Raw genomic sequence first — 14059 nt, 5'->3', positions numbered from 1 at the left:
GTGCTGCACAGTGGTCCTTGTTGGTGATCCGTTCCAAATACAGCAGCACGCACATGTCCATCCCAAACTAGCTATACCTTATCCCCATCCTCCCCTACTCTGGCAACCATAAGATCATTCTCTAAGACTGTGTCTCTTTCTGTTTTGTAAGTAAGTTCATTTGTCTCATGTTTTTTCAGATCCCACATATAAGGGATGTCGTGATATTTTGCCTTCTCTGTGTGACTTACTTCATTCAGTGTGACACTCTCTCAATTGGACCTGGATCCCAAAGAAAACACTTAACCTCTGGTCCTTGGGCACTGTTTCTAAAGACAGAAATATGTAGTCACAAAAAGTGCTAGAAGAATAACATGCATTATTTAAGCATTTTAAGCCATCCCTTGATGCTTGACTTCCCTGGAACTTGGCCTCCTGGAAACACCTTGACTTAAACTGTGCCGTTACAGACAGTGACAGGGCAAGGGGGAAAGGGTTATTTTAACATTTTATTCACGATCCCATAGATTCATCTGGAGAGCGCTGTAGGGGTTATTTCAAACCTGTCTTCTTTCTTAAATATAGCAGTGTGTACATGTCAGTCCTAAACGCCCCCCAGCCTTCCCCTCTGGTTCATAAGTTCATTCTTTAAGTCTGTGAGTTTGTTTCTTCTTTCCTAGTGATCAACATCGCCTGAGAGGGGGCATGATTAACCCTTGCATGTGGGGGAACTGAGGGACGTGAACCTCCTGGCCTGGCCGAATGGAGCGGAATTCTCCACCGGGGCCCAGGTCCTCTGTAGCTGCCATTGTGGATTGACCCCACATTCGGGAGGCGTTGCTTAGGTTAGGTAGGGGTGGAGGAGGGAGGAAAAGGATGCGTTGCATGGAAGAGGGGAAATGGAAATGCCAGAGGGGAGACTGAGCGAGAGGAAGTTGGGGTGGAAGATGAAGGAAGTCACTACCGAGGCACTGAGGTCGGGGAAGAGCTGGGCTGGGGCAGGGGAGCGGAGAGCTGGTGGGGGCCTCCGTCAGGACCAAAACCACTGTTAACACCGGCTCAGCAAGAGAAACTGCAACAGCCTCGGGGTTCCAGAAGCCTCCTCCAGACAGCGGGGTGCAGAGCCCTTCCCCACTTCTACACTCCCCCAACCCTGCTCTCTGTAGAGGCTCTCCTGTCTCTGCAGCTCAAGACTCTCCTCTCATCAGCTCCTCTGTATCTGCTGTCCCTCTTGGCTCTAGAAGCTGTACGTGAACCCAGCAGTCACACAGGGTTCTAGGAGTTACTTCTTTCCAGTTTCCTGAACTGGTTTTCCAAATCACCTCAGAAATACCTTTAAAATAAGGCTATAGACTAGGAGAGCATTATGCTAAGTGAAAAAAAGTCAGAGAAAGACAAATACTGTATGACATCGCTTATATGTGGAATCTAAAAGTACAACAAACTAGTGACTGTAACAAAAAAGAAGCAGATTCACGGATACGGAGAATAAACTAGTGGTTACCAGAGAAGAGAAGGGGAGGGGGAGGAGGAGGGGCAAGAGAGAAGAGGGGAAAGGGAGGCGCAGACCCCTGGGTGTGAGACAGGCTGAGGACGCATTGCTCAACACGGGGACCACAGACACAATTTTTAACAACAGTAAATGGAGAGTAACCTTTCAGTTCAGTTCAGTTCAGTCAGGCAGTCGTGTCCGACTCTTTGCGACCTCATGAATCGCAGCACGACAGGCCTCCCTGTCCATCACCAACTCCCGGAGTTCACTCAAGCTCACGTTCATCGAGTCCATGATGCCATCCAGCCATCTCATCCTCTGTCATCCCCTTCTCCTTCTGCCCCCAATCCCTCCCAGCATCAGAGTCTTTTCCAAGGAGTCAACTCTTCTCATGAGGTGGCCAAAGTACTGGAGTTTCAGATTTAGCATCATTCCTTTCAAAGAAACCCCAGGGCTGATCTCCTTCAGAATGGACTGGGTGGATCTCCTTGCAGTCCAAGGGACTCTCAAGAGTCTTCTCCAACACCGCAGTTCAAAAGCATCAATTCTTCGGCGCTCAGCCTTCTTCACAGTCCAACTCTCACATCCATACATGACCACAGGAAAAACCATAGCCTTGACTAGACGAACCTTTGTTGGCAAAGTAATGTCTCTGCTTTTCAATATGCTATCTAGGTTGGTCATAACTTTCCTTCCAAGGAGTAGGCGTCTTTTAATTTCATGGCTGCAATCACCATCTGCAGTGATTTTAGAGCCCCCCAAAATAAAGTCTGACACTGTTTCCACTGTTTCCCCATCTATTTCCCATGAACGGATGGGACCGGATGCCATGATCTTCGTTTCCTGAATGTTGATCTTTAAGCCAACTTTTTCACTCTCCACTTTCACTTTCATCAAGAGGCTTTTGAGTTCCTCTTCACTTTCTGCCATAAGGGTGGTGTCATCTGCATATCTGAGGTTATTGATATTTCTCCCGGCAATCTTGATCCAGCTTGTGCTTCTTCCAGCCCAGCGTTTCTCATGATGTACTCTGCATAGAAGTTAAATAAGCAGGGTGACAATATATAGCCTTGATGTACTCCTTTTCCTATTTGGAACCAGTCTGTTGTTCCATGTCCAGTTCTAACTGTTGCTTCCTGACCTGCATATAGGTTTCTCAAGAGGCAGGTCAGGTGGTCTGGTATTCCCATCTCTTGAAGAATTTTCCACAGTTTCTTATGATCCACACAGTCAAAGGCTTTGGCATAGTCAATAAAACTGTATAAAAATTTAAAATATAAAGGAAAAACCAAGGCTCCACACAATCAGCAGTTCTGCTCACCACAACCCCACAAAAAAAAGGCAGGCTCAGCTCTGGCAGTTCTGACAGTCTTGCTAGACTGCACACCAGGTTAGGTTTGCTGAGGTGAGGAGACCTGCCCTAATAGAGCACCCAGAGCGCAGGCAGCGCGGCTCACAGGCAGGCCTTCCCTGTGTGAGGGGGTGTCGGGCAGTGAACACAGCCGGCGCCTGTCTGCTCCTCCCTCAGCCCTGCCTGTGGACCCTCCGGGACCACGTGCGAGGTACCACTTTCCCCACACACCGTTTTAGAAAACTGGACACCTTGACAGACAATTCTATCCGAAAGTCGGGTTTAATCTTATAAAATGTATCAAACTTCTCCCCCGCCCCTTTTTTTCTGCCAGTTTTGAGGCATAACCGACACGCAGCACTGTGTGTATCAATGGCGTCCGGTATCGTGACTTCCGTAAACTTCTTTTATTTCTGTGTGTGAGTTGGGGCTGTGCTGGATCGTGTCGCTGCTCAGGCTTTCTCCAGCTGCCGCCGGGAGGCCACCCTTTGCTGCAGTGCGTGCGCGTCTCACCGCGGCGGCGTCTCTCACCGCAGAGCACGGGCTCCAGGCGCCCGGGGTTAGTAGTTGCGGCACTCGGGCGGAGTAGCTGCGGCACGCGGGCTTAATTGCTCCACAGCATGCGGGATCTTCTTGGACCAGGGATTGAACCCCTGATGCCTCAGTTGACAGGTGGATTCTTATCCACTGTACCACCATGGAAGTTCCAGCATCATGATTTAACTTATGTACTTCTTGAAATGATGACCATCATAACTCTAGTGAACATCCATCATCTCATACTACAAACTAAAAGAAAAAAATTTTTTCTTATGAGAAGAACCTAGGATTTACCCTCTTTACAACTTATATATAAATATAAGTTGTTCTTATATAGCAAACAGCAGTGTTCATTATATTGTACCTGACATCCCTCGGATTTGTTTTTCTTAGAACTGGAAGTTCCTACCTTTTAACCACCTTCATCCAATTTATAAAAGTTTTACGATTTTAAATCCCTAGACTTGCGTTTTTTAAAAAGCAAAATTTGGGGCTTCTCTGGTGGTCTGGTGGTTACGACTTGGCCTTTCAGGGCAGGGGGTGACGGCTCAAGTCCTGGTTGGGGAGCTAAGACCCCGCGTACTCCTTGGCTGGAAACCAGAGCATATCTAAACCACAAGCAATAGTGCAACAAATTCAATGATTTAGAAATTCACTCATTTTAAAATTCAGGTGTATTCAATTTAAAAATGGTCCACACCCCCTGCCCCCCACCCCCGAAAAAGAAACTTTAAAAAAGGCAAAACTTGGGAGATGTGGTTAGTATTACTGTATATGGGGAAGCTCCTCGAGACCAGAAGGTCATGAGGGAGCCAGATGTGAGTCTGTGTGTACCAGAGAACAAAGGCCCTGAGGTGCCAAACATGAAGCGCACCGACAGCTACCTCTGTTTTGGTTGGCAGTGCTTTTCTAGATGGAGTCCTCTCCACTATGCAGACTGGAAAACTGCAGTCCAGAGAGGAATGGGGTTCGCTCAAGGGGCCCCAAGAATGAGAGGCAGAGCCGGGGGTTCTCATCTCTGGCCTCTGATCCCACCTACCGTTGTTCATTTCACCACATGACTCCTTAGGGGAACACGAGACCTGCTCCTGGAGTTTTACATGAGGAGAATTGGCTCAGATGGTAAAGAATCTGCCTGCAGTGCAGGAGACCTGGATTTGATCCCTGGGTTGGGAAGATCCCCTGGAGAAGGGAATGGCTACCCACTCCAGTATTCTTGATTGGAGAATCCCAGGGACAGAGGAGCTTGCCGGGCTACAGTCCATAAGGTTACAAAGAGTTGGACATAACTGAAGCAACTTAGCGCACACACACACAAAAGATGCAATGGCACGTCATTTCAGAGGGGGCTGGTCTTCACATTCAAGGGAGACATGAACCCTAAGGAGGAGGCAGTGTTTCTTCCACTTCCATATCAAGATCTGTGTCACATCTTAACATTTCCACTTCACATTGCAGACCTATAATTAACTCATCATGATCAGTGAGTGGATTTTCCATTTTGTGTATTTTTCTGAAGCACTTGGGGCTCTTTGCTTTTTGTGGTAAAACCAGGAGGAGAAGGAAAGTTAGTCATAAAAATGGTCAAGATTGGGAGAAAGATGCGCCACTGGCCTATCCGAGCACAGCGCAAGTACCCCTGATGCCGGAAACTCAGCCTCAGTGTACCGGTGCCAGACTGAATCTTGGCGACTTCAGGGGCAGTAGGCTTCCCAGGTGGCACTAGTGGTAAAGAACCTGCCTCCCAATGCCAGAGGCATAAGAGACTCAGGTTCGATGCCTGTGTCGGGAAGATCCCCCTGGAGAAGGCATGACAACCTGCTCCAGTATTCCTGCCTGCAGAATCCCATGGTCAGAGGAACCTGGAGGGCCACAGTCCATAGCGTCACAAAGTGTCAGATACCACTGAAGTGACTTAGCATACACACACAGAAAAGCTTTATTGCTTTGCCAGGCAAAGTCCTGAGAAACTGTTTGTCCCAACCCCGGCTGGGATTTGGTGAGTTTAATTGCAATGGTTCAAGGGTAGGGTGCTGATAAGGAGCAGGGTGTGTGCAGGCCCTGCATTCCTTTAGTCTGGCCTCAGGAGGTCTCCTGACCTCTGGTTCTCCAGGAATGAAGAATGCTTCATCGAGTAGTTAACAACTTGCATTTCTTGGGGTTTTTAGTTCTGTTGTTGTTGTTCAGTCACTCAGTCGTGTCTGACTCTTTGTGACCCCAGGGACTGAAGTAAGCCAGGCTTCCCTTGTCCTTCACTATCCATCTTGCCCTCTGTTGTCCCCTTCTCCTCCTCCCTTCAGTCTTTCCCAGCATCAGGTTTTTTTCCAACGAGTGGGCTCTTTGCCTCAGGTGGCCAAATTGGAGATTCAGCTTCAGCATCAGTCCTTCCGAAGAATATTCAGGGTTGATTTCCTTTAGGATTGACTGGTTTAATCTCCTTGCTGTCCAAGGGACTCTCAAGAGTCTTCTCCAGCACCACAGTTGGAAAGCATCAATTCTTTGGCACTCAGCCTTCTTTATGGTCCAACTCTCACGTACGTACATGACTACTGGAAAACCATAGCTTTAACTACAGGAACCAAAGACATTATTATGTGTATTCCTTGAGGCCGAGCCAGGATCCTGCACCAAGACTGTGCTATTGTTTATTGGCAGCTCCTCCCTTATCTTTGCTTTCCCTACCCTCTCTGACAAGCAACTGTTTGAACCCGCCCTTTGGAACTCAGGGAAGTTCTTGGAGGCTGGAGTCTATTCCCCACAAACAAGAAATGGGGGACACAGAAAGCATTCATACCTAGGAGCCACAGAGAGTCCTGCTTGGTTTCACCCCCAACCAGGAGAGTTGGACGCAGGATCCATGCTGGGAATGCTCAGATGCTCAGTTGTGTCCGACTGCGACACCATGGACTGTAGTCTGCCAGGCTCCTCTGTCCATGGGATTCTCCAGGCAAGAGTACTGGAGTTGGTTGCTATTTGCTTCTCCAGGGGATCTCCCCAACCCAAGGATCGAACTCACACCTCCTGTGCTCCTACACTGGTAGGTAGATTCTTTTTTTTTTTTTAATTAATTTAGTTTTTAAATTGAAAGATAATTGCTTTACAGACTTTTGTTGCTTTCTGTCAAAATCAAGAAGAATCAGCCATAGGTATAAATATGTCCCCTCCCTCTTGAACTTTCCTCCCATCTCCCTCCCCACCCCACTCCTCTAGGTTGTTACAGAGCCACTGTTTGACTTCCCTGAGTCATACAGCAAATGCCCATTTGGTTATCTATTTTACATATGGAATTGTAAGTTTCCATGTTACTCTCTCCATACATCTCTCCCACCTCCTCCTTCCCTCCCTCCGCCCACCCCCCACCCCACCCCCATGTCCGGTAGGTGGATTCTTTACCACTAGTGCCACCTGGGAAGCAGGATCCGTGTTCCCTTCCAAAATAACTGTGAGTCCCACATATATGAAACTTACAAGAGGAGAAATAACATGGCTTGTGAACTTAGTCTTGGGACCATGTTTTCAAGTCACTGTTGAGGCTGAGTTTGTTTTCTGTGGCCTGTCTCCACTGCAAGAAGAGCTGTCACTTTTTCTGCTGGTGGATATTTCCCTTGGGGAAATGAAAACTCATGTGGAAAACAGTCACTCCCATAAATGCTGGATAAACAGAGTGGGCAAATGCCCTCCTCGTTTTCCAAGGAGCAGACTGTGTAAACCAGAAAGGGGTACTTCAGATGTTAATCTTTGGCAAAAACTCTCAAATGAATTAGCAAATAGTGACTGGAGATAAAGTAAAACTTGGTTCAAAGGTCAACCTCTGAAATGATTCAGGTTGCTCTCCACTCTCTACCTTGGCAGGGAAGGGCAGGCCCCAAAGCAAGCAGCAAAGAGTACACTCTTCCAGGAATTTGGGAAGAAGCTCCTGACTCCCCACGGCAAAAACAACCCTGAAGAGAGACATGTGGGATCTGGGGCCAAGGGGGCTTTTCTCATCGCTGGGAGACGTGCTGGGTGAACTGGCTATCCACTGAAGAAAGACCAAAGTAGAAGGAGAAAAGATAGGACAACATGGTTATGACCTTGGAGTTGGAGTGGGCACCGCCTCAAGCAAACACAAATCACAAAGGCAAACAGAAAGAGTGATGTCAGCCTTTATCAAAATGTGGAACTTCTGATTCAGAATCAGGAATCACTAGAAGCTGAGATAAAGACAAACAACAAAGTTGGAGAAGGTATTTGTAATATAGATAGATAGATAGATAGATATGTGTGCATGTGAGTTCAGTTGCTTCAGTCATGTCTGACTCTTTGATACCTCTGAGACTGTAGACTGCCGGGTTCCTCTGTCTACGGGATTCTCCAGGCAAGAATACTGGAGTGGGTTGCCATTGCCTCCTCCAGATCTTTCCAACTCAGAAATCAAATGTACATCTCCTGCGTCTCCTGTACTGCAGGCAGATTCTTTACCACTGAGCCACCAGGGAAGCCCATAATATGTGCGTGTACATGTATTTAGGTGTATGTGTGTATACATATACAGATATATTTATGTATATGCAGAAATGGATACACATACACATAAAAGCTGGATTATTATCCAGACTTTGTTAAAAACTACTATCAATCTGTAGGAAAAAAGACCAAGACCAACAACCCAATGGAAAAATAGATAAAAAGATGAGCAGCCAGTTCATAAGATGGGAGGGTCCAGAGAGACCTTTGTTTTATCTCGACAGTGCAAATTTTTAATACTTCCAGGGAGGGCTTATTCTTATATGAATTTTATAAAGAAAATAAAGAAGAAAATCATCTGAAGATGAAACCCAAGCCATGAGAAGTATTAGTTTGCCAACATGTAGGGAGCACTTAATCTCTAAAGTATGAGCTCCTTGGCAACTACAGAGCAGCAAAGACCAGAGCTGGACCCAAACAGGACTCTTAAGAGGGAGGCCCAGCCCCTCTCAGCTCTGTGCCTGGCAGCCCGCAGGGGTCTTGGCTGTTCCAGGGTGCTGAGAAGGATGGACTCCAAATTTAAGACCCTCTGATCACCATTCTACCATTAATGTTCCGTTACAGATGTTGTTTGGTCACTAAGGCATGTCCGACTCTTTGCAACCCTATGGACTGTAGCCCTCCAGGCTCCTCTGTCCACGGGATTCTCCAGGCAAGAATACTGGAGTGGGGTGCCATTTCCTCCCCTAGTGGATCTTCCCAAGCTAGGAATCCAACCCACATCTTCTGTCTCCTGCATTGGCAGGTGGATTCTTTACCACTGAGCCGCCTGGGAAGCCTTGAAGCGTCTGTGCCCCCTCCATTCCCCTGGCCTTGATTACACTCTGGCCTCTCTGTGAGAACCTGGTTTCTCAGCCCCACCAGTGCTCAGGGGAGCCCAGCCTGCCACCCAGCCATCTAGTCCTGTCTCAACCAAAGCTGGAGTGGGATTGGGGAATGTCTCCACCCTGTGCATTGTAGCCAACTGAACTCAGGACTTTCACATATGATCAGAATCTTCTAGCTCAAGAGATCACGGTTCATGGTGCCAGAGCCTAGCAGGCTGGGGGATCCAGGATCATGAGAGTATCCTGCCTTCCCCTCTGTGGTTGGCTGCCGAGGAGGCACTACAGATTGGCTGAACACTTCAGAATGAACAATAATAACAACATTTTATTTCAAACACAGCTTGATGTTTTTATTTTTTAATTGCAGTATAATTGCTTTACAATGTTGCGTTAGTTTCTGCGTACAACATCATGAATCAGCTGTACGTATACATAGATCCCCTCTCTCTTGAGCCTCCCTACCCGCCCAGGTCATCACAGAGCACCCAGCTGAGCTCCCTGTGCTGCACAGCAGCTTCCCGATAGCTGAAATGCTGTGGATAAACCTAGAGCCTGTCACAGAGAGTGAAGTCAGAAAGAGGAAAGCAATATTTAGAGGAATGCATGTATATGGAATATAGAAAAATGGTACTGATGAGCCTATTTGCTGGGGCAGGAGTAGAGGGGAAGGAGCAGAGAATGGACTTGTGGTCACGGGGTGGGGGGTGGGGGCAGAATTTCATTGACATATATACACAGCTTGAATTTTATCCTATTCTCAGGAGGCCCAAAGGGATAAAGTCCCCTAATCTCACACCTGAGGTTCAGAATTGAGAAATCACCCTGCCTTGGAACAGGAACTTTTATTTTGTAACTCCAGTCTCTGCTCCTCTGTGCCTGGTGTTCTGTTTGGGAGTCTCCCCAGGGTGATGGTGCCTCCAGATAAAGTTGTAATGAGAGAGGCGGGAGGGGGACGGTGAAAAGGCCGGGCAGAGAGTAAACAGACCTTCTCCAATCCAAAGTCTAGGCAGCAGAGCACTCAGTAGGTCTACAGAGTGACTCCTGACTGCCTATGAATGCCCTCTATTCAGGAATCCAGCCTTTTGTTTAAGGGTGAAGAGCGTTCTGAAGAGCGGAGAACTGGCCGAACTGGTCTGGCCACTCAGCAGAAGTGAATACTTCCCCCTGGGGCCAGGACTCAGGTGAATGATGTCATCGATATTTTCAGGGCAATTCTAATCTGTGATTAACTTTTATCTCTGCTGTGAAATAATAGCCTCCTTTTCAGACTGCTAACAAGAAATAAAACTGGCTGCCTGGAGCGGGCTGTTTCCTACTCAGCTCAGACCCTGGAGGGCAGCTCTAAACAGAGGCAGCCTTGAGAAGGCTGATGGGGTACCCCTGGGGAAAGCCTGGGGTGAGGGAGGCTGGGGATGATGGGGGAGATGGGGACAGGAGTCCTCCAAGTCCTGGCCTTTGTTATTCCAGGCTCCTCTGTCCATGGAATTCTCCAAGCAAGAAGACTCAAGTGGGTAGCCATTCCCTTCTCCAGGGGATCTTCCCCATCTAGGGATTGAACCCACGTCTCCTGAATTGCAGGCAGATGCTTTACCATCTAAGCCATTTGTTATTCCAGTGTACCCAGCTTTCCTGACCTGATTTCAAACTCAGCTTCCCCAAAGCAGACAGGCCACTTTCTCCTGTCCTCTCTTCTTGTTTAACCAGGAAGCTTTAATAGAACCACCTAGCAATTCTTGAGTCCTGCCTCATTCGGGCCTGGGTTGAATCCCTCTGTGAGCACAGCAACACCACGGAAGGCCTCCCCATGACCTCACCTTTGCCAGATACTTAATTTTTCAGCCCACATCAGGCCTCAGACAAAAGGAAGCCAGAGTTGTTTTTCTAAAAGACATGTTTGGGATTTCCCTGGTGGAATAGGGGACGGGAATCTGCCTGCCGATGCAGGGGCCATGTGTTCGCTCCCTGGTCCGGGCAGATTCCACATGCTGCAGAGTGACTGGGCCCTCACACCAGAACTGCTGAGGCCTGCATGATGCAACTACTGAAGCCCAGGCACCTAGAGCCCGCGCTCCGCAACAAGAGAAACAACTGCAATGAGAAGCCCTCATAGTGCAACTAGAGGAAGCCCACACACAGCGACAAAGACCCAGCACGGCCAAAAATTAAACTAAATAAATAAAATCAAAGACATGTTTGTGTTTCTGTCTAAAGTTCCCACTATAGGGACACCAGAACTTAGCATTCAAGACCCTTCACAGTCCATAAATGAGAACCTTGGGTTCTGGATCTCAAGACCATTGGGAAAATCATGCATGAATCAGACAGGTGAATCCAGGGCTTTCTTTTAGTCAATATTTTGTTTACTCCATTTTGATGGAGACAAAATACCATATCTATGTGACCCCACATAGATAAGAGGGCAAAGGAGAGGTCTGTTCAGCTCAACAGGGCCAGTGCAGGGGGCCATGCACAAGGCCTTGGGGGCTGTGGAAATTAATGACTATACAGCTTGGTGGTGCTTTTCTCCAGAGAGGGGCCTGGCCCATGTCCCTTCCAGTGGGTTAAGTTCCCCTCCAAGAGACCTATTGACAGGAAAAGAATTGAGTCACTCAAGTGGGTTGACCCTTATGACCTCAGCACTGAAAACCTGAGGGTTTTCAACCTGTTTCTTAAACGGGGCTGAGAAATGAGAAAAGGACCCTGGGGGCAGCAGGAAATAAGACTGAGATTTTCCACTGGGGTTACAGGTCCCAGGGACTATTCTTAGGACCCAGGGGTTCTGGCAGATGGCACCCCAGAGGGTTTCACGCAGATTGGAACAAACTCAGTGCTACGTTCCTCCCCACCCTCTGCATGTAGAGGAGGAGACCTTTTAGAATAATCAGAGGCATTTTCTTTAAGGATGTTGTTTTCTCTCGGTGGTGATATGAAGCCAGCCAGAGCCAGCTGTTTCTCCATCAGGGCTAGGATGGGCTAGAAAAACATCTAACTCAATTGGCCACTTGTTAATATTTTTCCTTGTAAGACACACAAATGCAGTGAATTATATCTGTTTTGTGAGCAGCAGGTCTCCTGGATAAAGATGGAGCCACGTTCAGGTCAGACCTGGGAAGGAGGAAAGGATGGACCATAGACGGAACAGGCACCTTCAGTGAAGCCCAGTCTCTTGGCCCCTGTCGTCGGTCATCATGGCCTTGTTGATATTGATTAAAAGGCATGTGTGTGTGTGTGAGAGTTGTGTGTGTGTGTGTGTGTGTGTTTAGTCGCTCAGTCGTGTCCGACTCTTTGCGACCCTATGGACTGTAGCCCACCAGGCTCCTCCGTCCATGGGATTTTCCCAGCAAGAACACTGGAGGAGGTTGCCATTTCCTCCTCCAGGGGATCTCTCAGACCCAGAGATCAAACTAGTGTCTCTTGCGTCTCCTGTGCTGCCAGAGGATGCTTTACCTCTGAGCCACTGGGGAAGCCTGATTAAAAGGTGGACATGAAATAAACCCCAGAGGGCCAGCCCAGCCAGGGTCTGAACCACAAGGTTCTTCATTCTGCTCCTGCCACTCTCAGGACCAGTTCTGGGGCTTTGCTCCAGCAAAGGAACCCAGAGTCATGACTCAGCAGAAATCCCAGGAATATTTGGAGCATAAAGCTGGAGAAGGCAACGGCAACCCACTCCAGTACTCTTGCCTGGAAAATCCCATGGGCGGAGGAGCCTGGTAGGCTGCAGTCCATGGGGTCGCACAGAGTCGGGCAGGACTGAGCGACTTCACTTTCACTTTTCACTTTCATGCATTAGAGAAGGAAATGGCAACCCACTCCAGTGTTCTTGCCTGGGGAATCCCAGGGACGGGGGAGCCTGGTGGGCTGCCATCTATGGGGTCGCACAGAGTCGGACACGACTGAAGTGACTTAGCAGCAGCAGCAGCAGCTGATGATCTCAATAAACTGCTTTGAGTCTGGAAAGAAAGAAGCTGGCTCGTAATAAAGGAGAATGGAGCCTTCCAGGCACACAAGGGCGGTGGAGCTCCAGGCCACCGCCTGGTCCAAGGAAGCATTCCATAAAAAGCAGGTGTGGGAGTGTTTGCAATCTCACTTCCGTGGTTGTTGCTGGGCCTCCAACCCTCACCACCTGGGCGTCTCCGCAGGCAGCCTCAGGACATTGTGGCTGGCGAACCCTAGGCTGTGTGACCCCAGAGAGGGTGAGAGAGCGCCAAAGATGAAAACCACAGTATTTTCATAGCCCGATATCAGAAGTGGCGTAATGGCACCTTCCTGGTGGTCCAGTGGCTAAGACTCCAAGCTCCCAAGGCAGGGGGCCCAGGATTGATCCCTGGTCAGGGAACTAGACCCCACATGCCGCAACTAAGAGTTTGCAAGCCACAACTAAAGATCCTGCGCACTGCAATGAAGATCGAGGATCCTACCTGCCGCGCCTAATACATAAATAAATATTAACAGAAAGAGATAAAATCACTTGTGCCCTCTCGCGACTGATCTGATCTGATCTCTTCTACTCATTAGAATTAGAAGCAAGTCATTTAGTCCACCCCACACTCAAAGGCGTAGATACACGGAAGGTTGGATCACTGGGGCCATCTTGGAGCTTGCCAACCACAGGACCCCTAATTGTTTCTCTGAAAACAAAAGGAGAAGAAAGAGAAAGGCCTGCTATTGTACATCTCTGCTTCCCTCTGAATCCAGGTCTGGGCCCGGTGTCTACTTTCATGGTTTAAAAGCCCACTCCCACTTCGCTGTGTGGTTTTCAAATGATCACAAAGAAAGGGATTACTTTCAAGAAACTTTCAGTCCCTCCTACCACTGGGGCTGTCTACAGCGCTGTTGTGGGGCAGAGGGAACACTCTCTTCCACGGGCCTCTGTCTGAATCCATGTGCTTAAACACGGACAATGAAAGAGCTTCCATGAAAAGCAGTTTGAGTGCCCACTGGATACCAGGCTCCGCACTAGTCTGGGGCTAGAGTGTCAGGCTCCACAGAGGAAGCAGTGCGTTGCGTGAGAGAGGAGCAGAGAGTCACCTGGTCAGAATGCCACCGCCCCTGTGCTATTACAGGATGAAGGATTTCAGTGGAGCTACTCTGACTCTCCAGTCATTTGGGCTTCCCTGGTGGCTCAGATGGTAAAGAATCTGCTTACACTGCAGGAGACCTGGGTTTGATCCCTGGATCAGGAAGATCCCCTGGAGAAGGGAATGGCTACTCACTCCAGTATTCTTGCCTGGAGGACTCCAGGGACAGAGGAGCCTGGCAGGCTACAGTATATGGGCTCACAAAGAGTCAGAAGCAACTAATATTCGACCTTCAGGAGCCTCAATTTCCAAATCATCTTAACTGAGAGATTGTATCTGTAATGCC

The 14059-nt window shown here is 48.5% G+C and overlaps 1 long non-coding RNA gene across 1 annotated transcript; it reads left to right on the top strand.

Moving 5' to 3' along the window:
- The first annotated feature begins 1341 nt into the window (after positions 1–1341).
- Positions 1342–10885, top strand: LOC147363801 (uncharacterized). The gene is made up of 3 exons (XR_015137447.1): positions 1342–6399; positions 7215–9876; positions 10163–10885. It is a non-coding gene; the product is annotated as an uncharacterized LOC147363801 (long non-coding RNA).
- The last annotated feature ends 3174 nt before the right edge of the window (positions 10886–14059 follow it).

The sequence above is a fragment of the Bos grunniens genome, chromosome 11 (assembly GCF_055505025.1).
Source record: "Bos grunniens cultivar Pamir isolate PY7600 chromosome 11, Bosgru_T2T1.0, whole genome shotgun sequence".
Taxonomy (NCBI): Eukaryota; Metazoa; Chordata; class Mammalia; order Artiodactyla; family Bovidae; genus Bos; species Bos grunniens.
The sequence above is the reverse complement of the archived record's forward strand: the minus strand, read 5'-3'. Positions and strand labels throughout refer to the sequence as shown.